The 22,188-nt window shown below is 39.3% G+C and overlaps 1 long non-coding RNA gene across 1 annotated transcript in view; it reads right to left on the minus strand.

The window, feature by feature from the left end:
- Window positions 1-14,266: 14,266 nt before the first annotated feature.
- LOC104947231 (uncharacterized) overlaps window positions 14,267-22,188 on the minus strand; it is a 12,441-nt gene continuing 4,519 nt past the window's right edge. Inside the window, exons 2-3 of the long non-coding RNA XR_798537.1 lie at window positions 21,350-21,359; window positions 14,267-14,392 (exon numbers count right to left, since the gene is read on the minus strand). This is a non-coding gene — a long non-coding RNA (uncharacterized lncRNA). The remainder of the gene's footprint in view (window positions 14,393-21,349; window positions 21,360-22,188) is intronic.

The raw sequence follows: 22,188 nt of genomic DNA on the forward strand, positions 1-22,188 counted from the left end.
TCCCTGCTCTCTCTCTCCCCTCCGGTACAGACGTATGTATTTGCATTAGGTAACGCGAGATACGGCTGATACTTGCGCATTAGTTTCTGTTATGGATCAGTATCAACAGTCCTGCCAGTAACGTTATCAATGCTACTTTAGTTATAGCCTGATATATGATAGCTAACTTTACAATGTTGTGATGTGACGTTAGCTAACATTCTGTTGCTAACGCCGATCACTCAACAAGATAGCTGCCCAGTTCTCCACTGGTTCTCCTCACACCACAGCTCAATTTCTCTCCGATGGCCGTTATTTCTTCTAATCCTTGGCTGCTCCTGGTCTCTTGGACGCCTAGCAGGCTCATAATTATAAGGTTGTGGTCCGTCATATGCATTTGAATATACATGTTCAACTTCTTCTGTGTCTTCTGTTTCGAAACTAGCGTTGGGATCCATGTTTATTAATACGTTACACCGGCCGCCCTCCCCCTTGTTTCCCCTTTGTTACGTCACACGCGGGAGGTCACGTGGGGAGGCTTTTTTGATACGGAAGTAAAAATGTCTTACAAAAACGGCGCCAGATGTCACTGTAGTGTATATTTCTGTATATTTTTTTGAAAATCTAGTGTATACATCATTTTCCTACACATTTATTCACAGGTGTCTTTAACCTGGAAGTTGCTCTTTAAAGGCATCAATCTGGTGCACAAATTAAGAGATTTTATGGATACAGCTCTCAACACTCATATGAAACAGAATTGTATATATTTCAATACTCCAAAAACCATTAGGATATTCTCACAACCAATAACGCATCATTGATATACTCCTCTCTACTATCTTTATCTTACCTAGCCTGCATTCTTTCTTTTTATTTATGCATATTTTACTAATCACTCCTCTTTCAAACTGTGTTTTTAATTTTGTACTGACAATGGAATTATTTTTTAACTTATTTTGAACAACTAAATTAAATAGATTGAAATATTTGTTTAGACCAAACCGTATGAGATCCACTGAGATAACTTAGACTAAAGTTTACAATATAATCACTCAGCGAGTCCTTTACCTCCCTGAGCTGATGTTATCTCAGCCTCTCAGTCCGACAGGAGAGGACTCTCCCTCTCCTTATTGTTGAAACAGCTTCTAATCTCCGTTAGCTCCGAGCTAGCACCAGATGCTAACAACAACCCCCGTAACTCTCTCTGTCTCTTTGTCTCTGTCTCTTTCTGTGTGTCTCTCTCTCTCTCACACAAAATGCGCTCCTACCACACACACACACACACACACACACACACACACACACACACACACACACACACACACAGACACACACTCCTCCANACAATGTTGTGATGTGACGTTAGCTAACATTCTGTAGCTAACGCCGGTCACTCACCAAGATAGCTGCCCAGTTCTCCACTGGTTCTCCTCACACCACAGCTCAATTTCTCTCCGATGGCCGTTATTTATTCTAATCCTTGGCTGCTCCTGGTCTCTTGGACGCCTAGCAGGCTCATAATTATAAGATTGTGGTCCGTCATATGCATTCGAATATTCATGTTCAACTTCTTCTGTGTCTTCTGTGTCGAAACTAGCATTGGGATCCATGTTTATTAATACGTTACACCGGCCGCTCTCCCCCTTGTTTCCCCCGTGTTACGTCACACGCGGGAGGTCACGTGCCGAGGCTTTTTTATGCGGAAGTGAAGTTTCTAACAAAAACGCGCCAGATGTCACTGTAGTGTATATTTCTGTATATTTTTTTTAAAATCTAGTGTATACATCATTTTCCTACACATTTATTCACAGGTGTCTTTAACCTGGAAGTTGCTCTTTAAGTTGTGTCCAATTACTCTAAATACTGTCCACATTGGTCTGGTCTTCACCTTATTGCTACTCACTCATAATAACAAACTAAATATTGAATCACATTTTTTGAAAGCATTTGCAACATGAAATGCAACACAACATACTAGATCCAACTGCCAGATATTATCATGGAGGACACATCAGATACGACAAAAAATGCAAAAATAACAAGAGGTTTGCAACATAGTCTTTAGGGGTGTATTCAGGCAGGATAAGTGAAAATACCTTTATTGGTGGACTGGGTGGATAACACTTATCCTCTCATTGACACAAAACATAGCAAAGGTCTGACTATTCGGAAGAATTGAACTGCCAAGCTTTGTAAATCAAGTGGTGTCATAAAAGTACTTTGTAGAAACATAAAACTGAGGTATACAGTAGTATCATAAGTATATCCTTCATGGCTAACACAATATTTTTCCTTCAGTAATATGTTTCTCAAATACACATTAATATTCACATTTCAGTGAAACCTGAAAGAATCAACATTGATGTGTTAAATGTCACATCTAATTATTGCGGTTAGAGCAGCGTGTGCTGCAATTAACTCCGCAAAAGTGACAGAAAGTATACCACGCACATAATTTTTATTTTCACCTAGGAAGTTGTTGATTTGATTCATTTGATCTCTCAGTTACCTTGAAATGGAGTGGTGCTTATGTTTGTTGTTGAACAGTTAATTAAAATTCAATAAGAAAAGTCTGCAGTAGTGGTGACTTTGCTCTAATGTGTGACTAATTGTGGGTTTGGTTGGAAAAAGTGGAAGAGGAAAATAGGGGCTAGAAACCTGTGCAACAACCCTGCAGACATTAGCTCCACTAGCTGAGTGAACAGCATAGTTGTAATCAATTTAACTATTGATTCTTTATATACTGTATACTATAATGCTTCCATTTTCTTCTTGCTGCTCTGTTGCTCTTTTCAAAAAGTTCACCAACCTGCCTGATCACAGTGATGCCTTACCACATAATGTCTTTTTTGTCCTGAGTGGAGCAATATTGTCAAGTTAGCTTTCAAGCGTAGAGTCGAAAGTATTGATCACTTGGTGTGCAGTTTTGCTGCTTACGCCTGTGTGTTTGGAAAAAGAAAATGATGGGGAGAAAATAGATTATCACAAACACCAGTTTTGTTTCTAGGTTTAGTGGATATCCACGGCTTAACCCAGAAACCTGTGGATTTCTAGGTCAAGGAGTCTGGGAATACCATCTGACAGATAAATACAGAAAAAGAAATATGGCACACTTGAAAAAATAGGTTAGAAGGATGGATTGAATAGTCCTACATTACACAAACCATGTATTATTGATCACTCAAGCAATATCCCTCGGGGTACATTTTTAAGTATGTCACCTGAATATGTTCTGCAAAAACCTGACTTTACATTTAAGTGGCCATTGACAATAAAAATCCGAGCATGATGAGAATCAAGCATCCAGTTCTTCCTGACAAGTATTAACTTATTTTTTAGATAATTTAATATTATTAAAATAATACAATTGAAAAAACCATAGAAACTATAAAAAGTTCTATCAAACAACAAAAGACATGGCCCTCCAGAACAACAGTTAAGTGTTGTATAATCTGATGATCCATTATCAGCAGTGAAACAATATTTGTCTGTGACCTATCAGTTTAAAAAATAAAGCTGTGAAGCTGTGTCTAATCTGACACACTAACCAATAAGGTTAGTTAGGTTTGGTTAGGGACCAATCATGGTTTGGCGTCAAATCCCACAGTTATGGATTGATCATGGTTTGAAGAATCTCATGTTGACAGTTGATGGGAAAGGAACAGGGGACTTACTGTCCAATGTTTTCCATCCATGTGATTCCCTCTGCAGTCATTCTTGATCAGAATCAGAAAATCAGAATACATGTATTCATCCCACAGAGGGAACATTTACATTTGTAACAGCAAGTAAAGAGCCAAAGATATAATATCAATAAAGAAGAATGCATACAAATATTAAGGATAGAACTAGAAATTTCACAATTTACAATATACACATCCAATACCGGTAACAGTTTAACAATATAGCGGCAAGCGGGAAGTATTAAAGGTGGAAGTAAATATATATATTAGGGATGGGAATTTTGAAAGTAAAAAAACAGTTAACCGATTAACCGAAATGTGCATATCCTATAAAAAAATAAAATAATGTGGGAAAAAATTAACCCTATTACAACAGAGATCAACAACCTATAACAGGGCCTATGCACAGAATGCAGCTATTCAATACCCATTCTTGTTTAAGAACGGAGCGGAGCAAAACACACCTTTAGACCTAACACATTTAGCTATGGCACTGTCAAATTCATTGAATTATTCCATTTAATAATATGTAATCAACTTAGGCACCCCTCCCAAAAAGAAAACAAATTACAATAAAAATATGTATGACTCATATTCGAATACCTGAATACCTGAATAATTTTGAATATTCGATTAATCGTTCCCATCCCTAATATATATATATATATATACTGCAGAGCTATCTACATTCCTTTTCCTCCCCATCCACAAGTCCAGCATCCAAGGGCTGCCAAAGGCTTTTTCCCTTGAAAGTAAAAATATGGGTATATCGTATGTAAACATTTTGTCCCTATTGCTGAAATGTCAATGCTGTTTTGTAATGCAGATCCACTGTTCTGACCAACTTAGATAAAGTCTCTAGTAGAATTTCTAGCAGCCTTTTTATATGGGGTGGCGGCTCCAGGGAAAAATATTGAACAGTAAAAGGTGTTGTGAGGCTTATTGTAGTCCATCTACAGCTAGACATCACAGTTGCATACATCCATTTGAGGTGAACATGTACATTGAACTTCAGTCTAATTATCATGCTAGGCTGAGGGGATTCGAGAGGAGTTGGCGACGGGTGGATGAACTCTTTCGGGTGTATTTTATGGGTACACAAACAGTGTTCTACCTGCTACCAGCTCTATATGCCTCTGCGTCTCCCCTCAGATGTCTTTGGATATGCTCAGACGTTTCAAAGGAAGGATTTGAAGGCCATGTAATACATTTGTGCATAGCACCTTAGCTCTCAGCTGGGATCAGTGGATTCCATCCTCTTGAAACACTTTTCTGCACCCCCAGAAAATGTCAAGTTGTCATTGAAATTCATTCTATATGCCACACATGCTGATGAAGGGACAGTGTAGTGAAGCATTTGATACCCCTGTTTTATGTTGGGGTAGTGCCTGAGATGCTTGCAAGGAAAGGTTCCCAGGAGTGTCCTTCAGCCGAATGAAATCCCCTTTCAGCAGTTCTGAGCCACTGACTCCGTGTTTATGAGGATACTCATCAAGCCCACCCGCGCTATCTTTCTCTGGAGAAATGAGCATTCCTGTAAAAGTTGTTGAGTTTGCCCTTTTGTAAAACTTTCAGTATTATCGTGTATACCTTAGATTACTTTTATCGTTGACTTTATGAATCTCTAATTGTGGTCTACCATTATTAAATATTTTATGTCTTTCAAACAAGTTGGGGAGTGGACGTAACTAACAAAACTACAATCTGTCCGATTTTTTTCAAAGCCGGAACTGATATTGATCTGATTCGATGAAACTATTTGTCATCTGACATTTAAGCACTTTTAAGGATAAGTATACCTTAAATGTTGTTGTTAAAGAGATTTGACCAAGATATGTACTAAGGATATTCAAAGTTTAAAACTAATAGATATACGTGAAACAGTGCCACACTTTTTTGTGATTTACTTCACTTAAAATTGTAGCAAATAACAACTACAGCAGCAAAAATATATATTAAAATAGTTAAATAGCCTAAGATTCAGATCTTAATCAAAATCGTCTTACAACTACAATATTAAAAAGAACAGTACAGTGTGACCTCTTATGAACTCTGTAGTGAGACGACTATAAACTGATGCAGTATGAGACCTAAAGCCGGAAATTAGTTAGCATTTTTAACCTTCAGTGCTCATTTGCTCGCCTGTAATGATGGTCTGTGGTCAATATAAGGTTAATAACAACCCCACACTTGAATTTCTGAACCTTTTATGTATGTTACAAAACGGTGTTGCTAACCATTGGCTAAATACGATTACTAAATGTCATGAGACCTTAATGTAGTTTGTATATAGAATAACTTTCTTTTTCATTTTTTACTTCTGGCATTTGCATTTACGCTTCAACTATATCAACGTGGTGTTAATATACAGTACATGTGGAGATTATCCTGCTGAACAAAACCTGTAAGTATGAGATGCGTATTTGCCACAGACCTTATTTTCTACAATACTCCAAAATCAAATGGTGAAATACTATTGCTTTTGTCAAGGGTTTTGTCTTGGTCGACCTGCAAGAATACATCATTACTGACACACTTTATTGTGTGGACTATATAGTATAACATTGTGGCTGAAGAAAGATGGTGAAGTCTTTGTTCAGAGTCAGCCATGTGGTGGACACAGCATGCTTAAGATGGTGAGTCTAATGCAGCATGGACTTTGCACAGGTTTTAAGTTGCAGACCTGTCATTTAGATAGATGGTCCTATTTAAACATTAGTCTTGTGCGTGAGACACAGGGAGTGGAGGCATTCAGCCTGGATGTAAGTCCACACTAGTAGCCGTCCTGGGACTGAGAGTCGCTGACGGAAAGGCAGCCACAGTGAGTCCATTTCAGTTAAGGCCTTCTCAGAGGTATTGCATAGCTGCATACGCACCAGTCCCTTGTCGTTTTAGCATAGCAGCACTCGGCTTTTGCCCAACTGAGCCAGTCATATCATGAGCCTGTGATACTGCCTCTGTTGATACTTGTGCAGCTGCTGTCTAAATGCAACGTGACAGGGAGATCTGGAGATCTTGTGCTCGAGGACAATGTTAGAATATATTTTCAAGAATGGGAGTTGCCTGTAATCTCTTGTTGATGACAATTAGTGAATCATTTATAACCTTGGACATTTGGCATTACTTTAGCACTTGTACAGTGACATATTTTTTCACTCTGTGAAAAAGAGCCTTTGCATAGAAAAGAAAACTTGCAGACTGGCCTAAGTGCTATAATAATACCTCAATGTTTAATGTCAGCTATTATTATATTAGGTATAGTAATAAAGTGTGTTGCAACTCAAAGGGTAAATGTTTTTCTTAGATCCATATCTAATATTTACATAACTCTTAATTCATTTATAGATGGTCACTCCTTTTTTGCATTATATCTGTATAAATGTTGTTCAAATTAGGTTCTGCAAGATTTGGAAGAAAACATTATTTTGCAAATATATGAAACTTTTGAAACATTATAAACATTATTAATACAAAATAAATAATATTGAGGAAATGTACCAACAAATATTTTTGTTATTAAGTCTGTAGCATGATATTTGGACATATTTTTCCTTTACCAAATATTGCGCTTATTGTTATTTACAAATTACGCAAGCCCATTTGGCGATTTTGTTAACATTTGAATAGTTTTGCAGTCCTAGAATACACTTTTAGAAAACATATACGTACATGTATATTCACATTTGGTCTTTCCACTTCCAGAGTCCCTAAAACCAACGTCATTTGAAATGTCAATAAACACAATCAACTTTGTTTGATTGTGGAACACCTGCAGGTTCTTCGTGATTGGCCATCAGTGTAGAAAGAATGGCTTTAGCTTATTAGTTGCGTTAATCGATGTGATTGTTGGTTGTGGAGCTTCTGGTGGTGGACATGGTACTCCATAGGGGCAACATATGGACCGATGAGAGTCAATGATGTTTGGTCTGTACAGATGTTTTCTTATTCATGATGTTTAATCAACCCCTGTAGAATGTGTACTGAAGAGGAAAAGCACAAAGGGATAGAAATCAATGTTATTTATTTCCGTTTCTTTTTTTGTTATTTTCACATACGCTTCACTTAGCCAGTTCTCAATACGGGACATGGATCTGTCCTGAGCTTAAGTAGCCTATCTCAGACTGTATAAGACTGCAGTGTTTCCCCTAGGTTTACTGCTTTGGGGGGGTGCTGCCTATATTTTTGAAATCCTCTGGAGCAGAGAGAGGAGCTGTGGATTATTGTTATTGATGAATGCATCAGTGTTTCTTAGGGTCAAAAAAATGTGAAAAGTGACAGTAGATATAGATTAGTTGCAATTTGGTGCTATATATATATTTAAAAAATAATAATACAAAAAAGACATTTTTATTTATTTTAAACCCCTTGAATTTCAGGGGGGGGCGCGGGGCTCCGTTGGCGGGGCTCCGTTGGCGGGGCGCAGCGCCACAATGGTAGGGGAAACACTGGACTGAAATGATGTGTTCCTGACAATGATGGAACATGATACATTTCATGGCAAATTTTCCATTGCAAAGTGCAGGCATGAAATACAATATATCGAATTCTACCTGAACACAAACACAACTTTGGCTTTCTGCCGAGTTTGTCCAAAGTAAGCAACCGGACAGTTTCCCACTCACGCTGTTGTTTGAAATTCCACTCGTGAATTTCCCCAAATCTTTATGTATTGTAACCCTTTATGTAATGATCACACACTGAACCCTCTAACAAGGCTCCAGAGGCTCAGCCACTCATCTTTATGCAGCATCTGTGCTCTCAAAATTAGCCATGGACGTTGGCTTCTGCCTCAGAGGATTGCTGCTGACTCCCCCTGCAGTTTGCAATAACACAGGAAGAGCTCAGGAATAGTACCAGTGCAGCACCTGCTGTCTTGGTGGAATGCTTTGTAGATGCAGATCCTCCTTTAGGGACATCTGTTTGCTCATGTTCTGGCCAGTTATACACATGGTACACTGTGCATATATGGGAAGAAAGTAGAAGCCGCATCGCTAACTACTGATTTGGCTGCTTACTTTGCCATCAGCAGCCAAACCATTTTAAACTCTGCAATTCAGCTATGATATTGTTTTACTACTAATACACCGTTTTTATTGTAGTACAACAATCTGCACATTTTTATTTCACGTTTATATAAATATTTGGATATTTTAGTTTAACTTCCTATGTTCCTTTACATATCTTTATTTATTTTTATTTTTATTTCCTATTTAACTTGTTATGTTATTATTCATATTTGTATTCTATTTTTTATTTGTATTTGTCTTTTATTTATTTTATTCTCAAATGGAGCAACTGTCAAGAAACCCAATTTCTACTGTGGTTTTACTAATATAAATGTAGGCCAATGCATTCTAACTGTGCCATTTAGCTGTTTTATAATGTATGTTTTTAGACCAGCCTTGGTGTCAGCAGATAGTAATGAAGAATGTAATTGGAATAAGATTGGGCTCATAACATGTAAAGCAGCCATCTTGGGGAATGTCATCTGGACAGCATGGCACGGCTCTGACCAAGGCCAGATAGGGTGCTGTGTCCACACTCTTCAAAACAGACAGTGAGGTCAAGCCAAAGCGGGAAGAGTAGAGATTCCTGTATCTATCGTGGCGGTTGTCTAGTGGATTGTCATTATATACTCAAGTCAATTTAATAATATTCAATAATCCTGAGATTAAATGAGAGCTACGGCAAATTACTGCATTTACAGTGTGTCATTCAGGATGAACTATTTAAACATAGTAGGGCTGTATATATATATATATATATATTGCCCAGCCCTACTATGTTTAAATAGTTCATCCTGAATGACACACTGTAAATGCAGTAATTTGCCGTAGCTCTCATTTAATCTCAGGATTATTGAATATTATTANATTTAGATGCTTCTTATGAGACTTGTGTTTTGTTTTGGTAAGAATGGTTTATATCGTCAGTTAGCTGAGATTATTTCCGTTAATCTGGTATAACACATTAATAGGTTCTTAAATATTAAGATCCCCTGAGACACAGTGTCCTGAAAAAAAAAAACAGGGTCCCTTGGGGCTTAACAGGTTAAAACAAAAATGAGAACTATATTTCAATGAGTAAAGTTTACAAGTTTTATGTTATTTTCAGATTCTTAAAATTATTTTTTAAATAGTATTGTTTCAATTATTGCTGAGTTCTCTAGTGATACCTGTCCACTTCCTAGAGCTGTTTGCACCTGTTTGGACCTTTTAGTGGCCACTACAAACAGAGCCTAACAATGGTCACATTATGAAAGTTACTACTGATGACAGAAGGAAAGGAATAAGTAAGTGGATAAAAATAAAGAATGCAGAAGCTGTCCTCACAAGGACTCCCTGAACGGTTTGATGAGTTGTTGAATCATAGTCTGTCCTTCACAGTCACCAGAGCGAAGTCAATTCGTTCAGTTTAATTAGCAGTGACATTCCAAAGTGGCAGTTTGATTGACATGCGTCAGAACACGTAATATATTATTTACTGCTCGTATTATTACCGGTCACTTAAGTGCAAAACCTGTTTGAGAGGACAATCTGTATAGGATACTGCATCAAATTAGGATTTGTATCGTTCTACACAGACTCTCTCTCTGGAGCAGTGTGCAGCTACTATTCAGCACCCCAGGAGCATTGTGGGAGATCGGTGCCTTGCTCAAGGGCACATCCTCAAAGGAAATGGCACATCTGGCATGTATTTACAGGCTAAGATACTGCTGCAAAGTGTGTATATTGGCATTTGGAAGCAGCCACAGTCTTTGCGAAATATGATTTCTAACCAGGAGACCAATTTGTTGTCATTTTGAACTTGTCACATGGACGCTCGGCCAGAGCCCATTGGCTTACCCTTTTAACACACTGTGAAGCCATAAGCATGAAACCATTATTCTCTATTACCCTCAAGGATCCAAATCATGAAATCTGATACAGTAAGTCTTGTTGACCTTTGGTTTTTTACCGAACACGAGCAGCGCTCTCCTGGGTACAAGACATGCATTTATTTGGCCCACCCCTCTATCTCAAATACCTACCTACTTGGACTGCGTTGCTCTTTTTTACTACATCAACACATTAGTACGTTTCCCAGCTGCAGAATGAAGAAAGGATGTATTGAGGAGTTGCTCTGAGCCCCCTGCTGGATATGTTTACATTGGAGGTAGTTGAGAGCCTGATTTGTCTCAAAAAGATGCAAAAGGGTAACTTGTGTGTCAGTATTCGACGCAGGGGTCCGTGACGTAATGTTCGTAATTGACCAAATGAGTGGATTAAAATTGGACTAAAATTCCAAATGAAGACAAGGTTTAAGCCTTCTTTCCTCTATGAAGTTTGACCATAAAAATCCCAAAGTTGTTGTTTTATTCCAAAGGCACCACACAGTTTTTCTATCACTTAAAATAGTCTTTCATTATGTTTATTTATATTTTCTGGGCCAATGCTGCGTTAATATTACATTTAACATTAATTTCTCTAAAGACATATTTTTCAGTCTTTCATCATTTGTTTTTCTCAAGGTTACATATAATTAAGTTAACAAAACAATTTATTTTCACTGTGTCACAACCAATTTGACACTGTTGCCCATCCAAATGTAACACGACCGCAATAATTACTCATGACTTCAAGTCACAAAAGTGCTATTTCTGTTAAATTAGCAAATGACTATCCTCTGAAACAAACATTGTTAACTGTGGCCTTGTTCTAGCTTATTACCAGAATAAAGTGTACATCTGAGTGTCACATTTGACCCTGAATAAAGAATATACTGTAGAACCACTGTCACGGTCTAATTGTGTGAAGACCTCACCACAAACACATCGTTGTTTGAACCCGGCATTCATCTCTCAAAAGCACTGCTTGTTGCTGAGAGAAAGGCATCTCTATGCTATGAAAAGAAACACAAATCCATATATATCACACACACACACACACACACACACACACACACACACACACACACACACACACACACACACACACACACACACACACACACACACACACACACACACACACACACACACACACACACACACACACACAGGCTTACAATATCACATGTCTTGACAATGACCTCACACACATACAGGCCACAAAAGGCTGGACTTTTAATGTGACTGTACACAGTGCTGCCACCCGGCACTCAGACACAACTAGCACTATTGTTGCTGCAGTGCTGCGCCCATTCAAGGGCTTTTTAATGGACTTCTGCCTGCTGCCTGTAACCGAGGGTAACTGACTCAGTGACTGCTCAAGCCAGCGGTACTACCTTACCCTCAGCAGTGATTCACATATTCCTCAGAAACAGTCAACATCGCCCTGCCAGTGGATTCACTCATTCACAACTAATCGAATTACTCTGAACATGACTCAGTAATTGGTAGATTCAGAAAGAATTCCTTTGTGGGTGCGAGGGAATGCTTTTTCCGAAGTAAAGGACTGCTTGTAAATAGAAACGTGTATTATATGTCATTAGATTAGAAGAGCTCACTCACTGTTTTTGTGAAAAAAATTAATGTCTTAATTAAAACAGTACCGCCTTATGCCAAGTCATCAGGATGACAATGCATTAATTTTATGAGGATTTTAATTCATTGATTTATTTCATATAACTTTTTTATGATTAACATTAACTTGATGGCACTGCGTACTCCGATCAGCACTCCCGGTCTCCGTAACACGGCTAATGAAGTGCTTGACCTTTTGCGACTGAAGACGCCCACTCAGCTGCTTAAACTCCAGCAAACTATGTCAGCAAACAGTAATTCCAATTACATTGGATAATTACACAGATTGCTTTTTCTTTCCAGCCGAAAGAAAGATGAAAGCAATTGGAAAGGTATACAAAAGGAAACTTTGCTCTTAGTTACTAAAAATATCAAAAAAAGGCTCATTGATGTGAAGCAGAGAGGGATTGCCTCAGTGGAGTATTGTTTTGTTTCAGGAAAAGTTTTATCCTGCTTGTAAAACAAGTATTCTAAATGATTACATCAAAGTGTTTACAGATTTAATTAAAGACTTCACAGAATCAGTCACGTTGAAGGCCACTTCTACCACAAACAGAAAGCATCACAGATTAGAAATGTCAGTGTTTTCACCATAAACTGTATTCACTGGAGCCTTAGCATCAACATACATGATGAATGATCCAATGAAAAGCTCTTTGTACGACAGTTAGCATCAGGAATAAAAAAAGGGTCCCCAGTGATCACTCGTGATAAGATTTCACTACCTATCTCTATATGCAAATAAAGATGTACAATATTTCAATTTCCAAGACCAAATCTGTTGCTGTTTTGAAAAATGCGTTATAAATAGAGCTTGGCAATATATCTGTGTTGTATTGATTTTGTGATATGAGACACGGTATGGTCTAAAACTTTAATATTGGAATTGTTGTGTTTTTCTGGTTTCAAGGGCTGCATTACAGTAAAGTGATGACCCTTTCTGAACTCACCATGTTGTAAATGTTCTGTATTTTCATTTACCAAATTCGTTATTATATAAAAAATACCGATGGTATTGTGTAAGTACTTTGTGAAAGCATTAACAGAGAACCATACAATATTGTCACAATATCGATATTGAGGTATGCCCTGCACCAGATGTACCGGTGCATACCTGACCGGCACACCAAACCAGGACGAAACAATTTGTCCTTTTCAAATATCTGCCAATACAGATTAAATCCAATTAACAAACTAATAAAATCTTTACAGACCATCAACCTTTTTACATGATTGAGAATTTCTTGGGATAGCTCTACTTTTTGTCCCCTTAAATTGGACTCACTGCAGACTCAACGCTAGACAGGACATGCTAATTAGTTAAAAAATCATTTCAATATTTCTGCCGCACACAACATAAACATCTTACACATACTGTCAAATATGTTACTAAAGCTTTGATACTTTCTTACAACTACACAACAAAATATGTCTGGTCAAATGTATCTTAGACCACCTTGGCGAGAGGTACCGGTACTCGTGATTGTGTTTGGTTAAAATTACACTTGTATTTCCTGCTGTCCACCTCTGATCTGATTGCCCATGATGCATTCTAAATAATTGGTTTAACAGGGTCTCATGAAGAACACAAAAGCAAAATAAATGTCCACATATCCCAGAAAAAGAATGTAGTGGCCATCAAGACGATGTGTGATTCAGCCATTCAATTTTCCGCTTTGCTGAACATGCCTCTTGGCAACAGTGTTACAGTAACTAACTATGACAATTCGCCAAGTATTTCTGTTGTATATTTTGACACATATTTACACATTACAAAAGGAAAGGTCATCGCCGTCAAGCTTTCTTCTACTTTGTGTTTAACACCGCAGGTTTAAATAAAGTGTATAATTAACTTGTTTAACAGCAATGCAGGTTTATGTTGGGGACATTGTGTGGCTCTGATGAAATCTTCCCGCTCAATGAGAATGGATGTCACTGTCATTGTAGTGTTGCTTGTTACAATAAACTAGAGAACATTACATCAGTCAGTCACCTCTAGCAATTTTTTCATCATTTGGTTTTAGTCCTTTGAAGTAATGCGTCACTCTATAATTATAAATCTGTGTAGGCGCCATAATGTAAATGTACATACCAGCAGGACAGGCGCCCTCTGACATAATGAGTACTTCAGACTGCTTTTTGCAGGCATCCCTGCGCAGGAAACACTCGTTCTGGTAGTTCTGATTGTTGGAGCCGCACACTGGGGCATAGTCATTGTTGCACTGTGGAGAGGAGAGAAAACAGGAGAGAGGGTGAAGGATAACAAGTCGAGGACGACACATGAAGGCATTCTGAAAAAAACTATTCTGTAATAAAGTGTTCAATATTTAATTTCACGATAGATGCCATTGTTTCGGAAAGGGCAAGTACTTATTTGAAGTGCTTGAACACATGCTCTTTGCGAGGCCATGGTAAGAAGTTAACTTCATTTTATTGCTGCCACTAATAAATGTTAAACTGAATGTTATACGCACCAACTTTTGTTCACCCTATAGAAAAGCCAAAAAAAACCTACAAATGCGATCTAAGAATTAAAAATCTAAATACACATAGATTACAATTGAAAAGGGAAATCAAGATGTAGTTGAAAATAGACATTATTTTACCTTTTTTTGTATAAAAGTGGATTTTGTTTCGCACAATATTTTTGTTTAAACTCTAAACAACATAAAATACAGCCTTTAATCTTCATACGATATACATACATCACAACACAGAGTTCCTGTACAAAGTTAAACAAGCAAAAATTCTACATAATAAAGAAACAAATTAAATGAAACACGCTCGATTTCTATAACAAATGGTAATGTCATACAAAGTAGAGTACATTGTTTAAAGGAAGGGCAAGGCACCTTTCAACACAAGGCAATTCAAAGTGCTAAACAAATAATGAAAAACATTAAGAGCATTAAGATATGAAGAATCAGATTATAAAATGATAACTATAAACATATAAAACTGGTCATTAAAAGGCGAAGAGAGCTTTTGCGATGCTAACTTCCAGGTTGGTATAAAAAACGAAGACATATGGTGCATATGGAAATAAAGTCTATGAATCATTGAATTCTTGAAAAATAACGTCAAACCACACCCTGGCTATCAAGATGAAGCAGACTGTCGATTTGAATCTTAAATTATTGACAAGTAATACCTGTGTAGGATTGTTACTTTGTTGTTGCCTATTTAGCCTGTTTTCTTACCACATTTTTGATTCACATTCTTTTAAATGCAGCATTAAAACCCTTAGAAATCTGCTTCTAGTGTGGATCATCTGGAGCAGCAGCAGGTAAAGTGACTTGCTCAAGGGCACTGAGTTAGTAATGGCTGCTATGCTACAAGAGACCCTTAACATTCATTCCCCACATGGTTTGTTGGCTTGAAAGCAACTCTAGATTTCTCACATGACTGATGTCACTAGAGCGCCTGATCTCACAGCCGTTTTCCTTTTTTCGGGCCGTGGAGGAGAGATATTCATTTGATTTAATATCGATTCCCCCGTGCTACACGGCAGGAATAACAAACATGATTATTCAATTGAGAGATATTCCCCTCTATTCCCTGGGAAGAAGGAAAGGCTATCAGACGGTCCAGAGAAATTGTCGCTCGGCAGTCACAGCCCATATCCTGATTTAATTTAAAAGTGCTGAAAAATGAGCAAAATGTGAAACTGTGTTGCTGCTGGTTGTGACATCACAAGGACAAAGGGGCTCTTTGGGTGTCCCAACAGGACTGAGGCTAAGGAGCTCAGGGCTCTTTGTCTCCACTGTTGTTCCCCTTTAAATCTCTAATGGATTGAACTGGAATCTGTTCTCATCAGTGTGTGACCTCGCAGAACACTACATGGCTCGCACAAAAGCACATGACTACAGACAAGCATTACATGTGTACAGACACATGACACTCCCATGTACAACATGCTAGATACAGGCTGATTGTACATCCACACTAAGCCAGCATGAAAATACACTACATTTTTCCATTCTGCCCTTGACTCACAGTAAGCCGTTTGAAGACATTCGCCAAAGTAAATGGATTTTAAAATGTCTGCCTTGAGTTTTAGTTTGAGTGGCCCATGGTGGTGGTGGGGTTATGGTATGGGCAGGCGTATGTTATGGACGATGAACACAGGCCACTCGATTCACAACATTACCCTAACCCTAACCCTAACCCTAACCCTAATCCTAACCCTCACACCAGATACTGACTGGTTTTCGGACCCCCCCAGACCCCCCCAATAAAGCAAAAATGCATGTTTCAGAGTGGCCTTTCATCGTGGCCAGCCTAAGGCACACCTGTGCAATAATCATGCTGTCTAATCAGCATCTTGATATGCCACACCTGTGAGGTGGGATGGATTATCTCGGCAAAGGAGAAGTGCTCACTATCACAGATTTTTTCAAATTTGTGAACAATATTTGAGAGAAATGGTTATTTTGTGTATATAGAAAATGTTTTAGATCTTTGAGTTCATCTCATGAAAAATGGGAGCAAAAACAAAAGTGTTGCGTTTATATTTTTGTTCAGTGTAAGTGTAACCGATCACGCAATACGGTCTTGTCATTGACTTAGAAAACATTTTGATCATTAAATAGTGATTTAAGTCAGTGGTTCTCAACTGGTGGGTCGTGAAGTCAAACCTTTATTTTGGAGGCCCGATTTTCTAACGCTGTGCATGCAGTAGTAGCTAGGCGTTGGATTGGAAGTACCGGAGACCATAAACGGTTTTGATAACTTCTGTCACGTAGCGATCATCTTCTCAATAAAACATCTTTGCTGATTTTTTTTCAAGTCCGGCCAATCAGAATCAAGATTGTTGCCGGAGGTCCTTACGGCGAATAACTTTGCGTTATAACTATTCTTTATACATCCATGGGTACAACTTCAGGTAAAAATGAACACATAATGAAATATGACCCCCGGTTTGATGATTAACAGGTCACAGAAAAATGTGAGCTATCTACCCTTACCCACAATTTAAAGTAAGTCATACAGACTATCTCCTCTTTACTCTTCTCTCTGTGAGGAGCAGCAAGTTCAGCTGTCAGAACAAAGTGAAACACAAACAATGGCATAAAATATTATTAATATTCCGGGTAGTAATATATTTATTTATTTTCTTCTCAGAGTGTACCAGAATGCATAGTTTATTATTTATTATTTATTTTGTTGAATACATTTGAGTGGTTCAAAATGTCGGGTCGCGATTTATTGACAAAGTAAAAAGTGGGTACCGAGGCCTGACCAGTTGAGAACCACTGATTTAAGTGACATTTCATCCAGCAGTAACTGTTCACATGGGTAGAAATACAGATGCACAGGACCTATAAACATTCACATTTGAATACACACATGCATTTTCGTTACGGAGTGGTGTCAGAGCAAAGACACTGCCAGTTTTGGTCAAAGCGTTGGAGGTTCTGTGCTCAAGGGCAACTTGGCAGTGATCAGGAGGTGAACCGCCACCTCCTCAGCTACCAATCAACATCTTTTATTTCAGGTCCGATCAGGAATTGAACCGGAGACCCTTCAGTACCCAAGCCAAGTCCCTACAATCTGAGCTACTGCTATTATATTTTGGGGGGAAAAACTCAACAAATAACAAACATTTCACCTCTGTGCTGATGCTTCGAACCTGTCCAGTCTTTTATATCTCTGTCCAACCCGTTGTACTCAGAAATATTTATCGTATGAAAGCCTGTCTCACCAGTTGAAACTTCTCTATAAAAGCTGAGAACTCAAAAATATAAATACAAAAAGGTCCACAAACATATGTATATCTATCTCTTGTGGGTCATAATAACAAAGCAGGAGGTCATTTTTTGCTTAAGTTTATGGGTTTAAGTGCCCCGTGATTGCCCATGATACTCTTCTACCAAGTTTCATGAAGATCAGGCCAGAAGTCTTCCTACTCTTCCTGACGAACAAACCAACATACCAAACCGAAAAAATAACCTCTTTGCGGAGGTAAAGAAAATAATATTCTTATGTTCTTCAATTTTTCTTCACTATTTAATGTCATAACACAATTCCGCCTACTCAGACTTTTGGACTCTAGTAAAGTCCACAAAGGACACCAATTCTGAAAGAACATATTTGACATCTTTGATTATGTTGTAAGTTATCAAATATCTTAGGAAATTAGGCTGTATTAGAACATGCTCGACTGATCGTAGAATCAGCTTGTATCGCTCCTCATCAGAGGTTGGCTGAGAGTTCTGTTGTTTCACCACCAACAAAGAAGAAGAGATTCAGCAACTTTCCTTTGGTTTAGGTGTTTGAGCGGAAAGACTTGAAAACAGTAGTGTGAACACACATCGTTTTCACACATTAACTGCCTTTCAAATTTAGCTGGCTTAGTGAGAATGTCATTTGAGACCCACACAGACACACACAAGGTCTGATGGCCGCAGGGAGGGGCGCTAAAATAACCACACCATCGATTCAGGAGCATCCGAAGGATCCTGTATGAACACTGTCTTTAACCAGCTGAGAGGGAGAAAGATGGCACACAAAGACAGTCAAAAGAAGAGGAGGAGGAGTGAAGAAGGGAAGGAGAAACCGCAAGCATGGCTCTTGATCAGAGAGATTGAGACACAGGAAGTGAAGAGGGTGTAGAGAAGACGAGAGGCAAACACCATGAGTGAAATTGGGCTTAAGGGGGGAGAAGAAGTCAGTGGAAATGGAGAGTGAGTAAGAGGGGGTAATGGATGTAGAGAGAAATACAGAAGTGAGATGTAGACGGCCACGGGGAGAGATTGAGGCCTGGCTCAACAAACTTGGCAAGATAAAAAAGAACCATAGTGCCTGAAGGAACCACGGCACGCAAAGAAAAGAACATCACGAAATAAAATATAAAAAAGAATGAGGGGAAGAAACGGGGACACGGACAGACAGAGAGGAATAGAAAATCCCCTCAAAGGGGAGAATGAAAAAATGGCAACCCCACAAAGGCGCTTGGAATAGCTTACTACAGGGCCCGCACTTTTTTTTGTCATCCTCTATCCCCTCCCCCTCGCTCACACACTCTCCCATCTGGCTCAGGCTTTTCTTAACCTGGGGCCTCTCGCTTTATGCCAGGCATGATGCAATGGAAGGGAAAGCTGCCCGGCAGAACCCTACGGGTATCTTTTTAAGAGAGCCTTCTTTTGCATTAAAACAACCCCCCACCCCCCATCTCTTGATCTTCTCCAGTATTTGGCGTTCCCCCCTTGCGGAAAGGAGAGGAGTGATGAGAGGATGGCTGATTTAAAACCTCTGTATCCCTGAGGAGGACGTGCAAGACGGGTGCAAATTACAGTCTTACCCAATATTCCTACCAGGGTTTGAAGGAGGATCCTGCGTCTTAAAGCATCTCTTTTATATTTTAGATGAACTGAGCGATTTAGACAGGTATGGGGCGGAAATAAATTGCCAAACAGAAAAACAAGACAAGACATAAAACATTGTCTTTATATTGAGTCTCTCAACTGATCTTGAACCGGCCTACTTGAAAAAACTTGACACTTATCTGCCAAGTTCTTATTTATTCATCTGGGAATTCTCTTGACGTGACAGTGAGGAAGGGTGCGAGCTGAGGTTATGGATTTCAAACTTTTCAAAGTGACTTGAGTTTCTCTGCGTGGCAATGCTTTACACAGCACATGACAATATTAGAGACAAAGGCGTTCTTGTTGAAGCCCTTCGGAGAAGCTTTGATCATTGAATTCCTTGATAACTGGCAGCGTGTGATGCTGGCGGTCTGCTAACATAAGCTTCGTCAGCTGTTGCACTTTACCGTAAGTCGGGGCAAGAGGACTGTCAGCTAAATGTTAATGGAGGAAAGGAGAAAGGGGCCAACAAAAAAGAAAGTCTGGAGATGTGTTTTTGAAAGATAGGGGAGGAAGTATGTAAATGAGACAAAGTGAATGAGACAGAAGGTGAGAAAATGTGATTCTTCATGGTTCTCTGCAGACAGGGTAGCAGGGGCCATCGGTCAGGCCATATGGTACGGCCTTATGTGCCCGCTGGCTTAAGCTCCGCAAAAGTTGCAGACATTGCCCCACACCTCTGCTGTGACAAAACCTGGACAGTGGCGTGGCGTCTCGACCGAGAACACAGCAAGAGGTGTCAACAGTCCTGTGTTTGTGTGCTCATTTTCTTTTGTGTGTGCACCTGGTCATACAAGTATGTTCTCTAGTTGCAGCATCCGTTGTGCATTTATTTCCATTCTTTAATTAGTTTTATAGACTTTCCAACCCATTCTGTTCTGTGAAATCTTCCACTATCCTCCTGCAGGGGCTGCTGTGGTTCTGCCTTCCCTCAACTTCCAATAGTTAAGCTTTGGGACTGCAGCCAGGACCTGTTGTCTCTCTACCTGCCTGGGAACGCTGCATCACACACATGCACAGACAAATGCACAAATACAGCAACCAGCACTTTTTTCCGTATGAGCATTTTGTAGAAATGCACAAAAGCAAATAGGCATCCGCACCTTACCAGGTCACAACACACAACAACCTTGCAAAACAAGCCCAACAATCATCATTCATTTTGTGCCTCTAACAGCTCCCAACGCTGACTTCACAGAGCGTCCGACATAACTGCCGGCTGACAGTGGGGGAACAAAGACAGGTGGTGGGAGGAGGAGGAGGAGGAGGAGGCGGAGGAGTAGGGGGAATGCAGAGTGAAAAAGCAGGTTTCAAGAGTGAGAAAAAGGAGGGATGTATACGGGATGGAGGAGAAACGAGATGTGGGGCCAGCATGGTGGGGGAGGGTAGAGAGGAGTTAAGAAGGGTGAGATTGAAAGGTGAAAAAGTGGAAGTGATGGAGGCGGAAGGATGACAGGAGTGTGGCGAGGAGAACAGTGAGGGGGAGCGGCGAGGGTTAGCACAGCAGAAACGGCACGACAGGAAACCGTACGAGTTGGAGACAAAGGAGAGGAGGGATGCAAAGCGAAGGCGAGTGCACGCATCAGCGTGACTATGTATCGGAGGGAAGGAGCCTGCCAATTTGAGGGGTAGAGCTCTGCGAAATGCAGCCAGAACAAACATGACAGCATATCAGCATCAATGAGCGAGAAAACAAATGATTCAACGGTCCGTCCAACGGAGCCCCGCTCCAGCCCAAACCACGCAATCTGCACATATGCAAAAATGATCATCGTTCCAAGCAACAATTAGTCAGACATGCCATTGGTGCAGATTGGAGTCACACTGAGGTGTGTGTGGACTGCAGCACAGCAGGGGGCATCATATTGGAGTGAGATATCAACTGAAAACATTTGTTATAGTTTGTTTTTAAATACGTATTCTACATACAATAATTGTCATGAAATGTTTAATTGTAAAGTAAAAAGCGGAACTACAAGTCAACATTCTAACAAATAAAGCTTTGTATTCTGAACCGCATGCTGGTAAATATGCAGCTCCCTGACAGCAGAATTTGATGCAGTATGATGAACAAGTCAAACTTGTATCACTTTGTCAGCTCTTTAATCAACACCTGTTCATTATATGTTCATTATAATATTTTTGACAATTATGTGGTTAGTTTACAACCACTTTTTGACTCAGTATCAGTGCATCTTAAATATTTATCACCAATAAACAGCAAGTAAAAGACACTACATAATTGACTATTTTGCAATCCATCTGGTAGGACAAATTTGGCAGAACAGTAGGTATTTGCAGCTACCTTAATGAGATCTAAAAAATGCTGTGCTCTCAGCTGGGAGTCCCTTCAGACTGATGGTCCCTGCAGTCTGCCCCGTGGGTCTGATGCCAGGTTAATAGTACTTTAAATACCTTTTAAAGGGAGGCACCCAGGGGGACAGCTTCACCAGGTGCCTAAAGCTCTTTTTCAGATGAGGTAACTTTGTGTATTTGTTTCAGGGCTGAACCATTTGGAGATTTTTTTGCAGAACTGAGGTAGGGAGTTACAGCTCTAATAAGTTGTTCAATTGTTTACATTTTTAATAATAATAATGTACGAAAATGCTGCTTTCAGTGAGGCGGATAGAATTCTTGTTATTTTATACTATTA

The sequence above is a fragment of the Notothenia coriiceps genome, unplaced genomic scaffold (assembly GCF_000735185.1).
Source record: "Notothenia coriiceps isolate Sejong01 unplaced genomic scaffold, NC01 NC01_scaffold00012163, whole genome shotgun sequence".
In the NCBI taxonomy this organism is placed as follows: domain Eukaryota; kingdom Metazoa; phylum Chordata; class Actinopteri; order Perciformes; family Nototheniidae; genus Notothenia; species Notothenia coriiceps.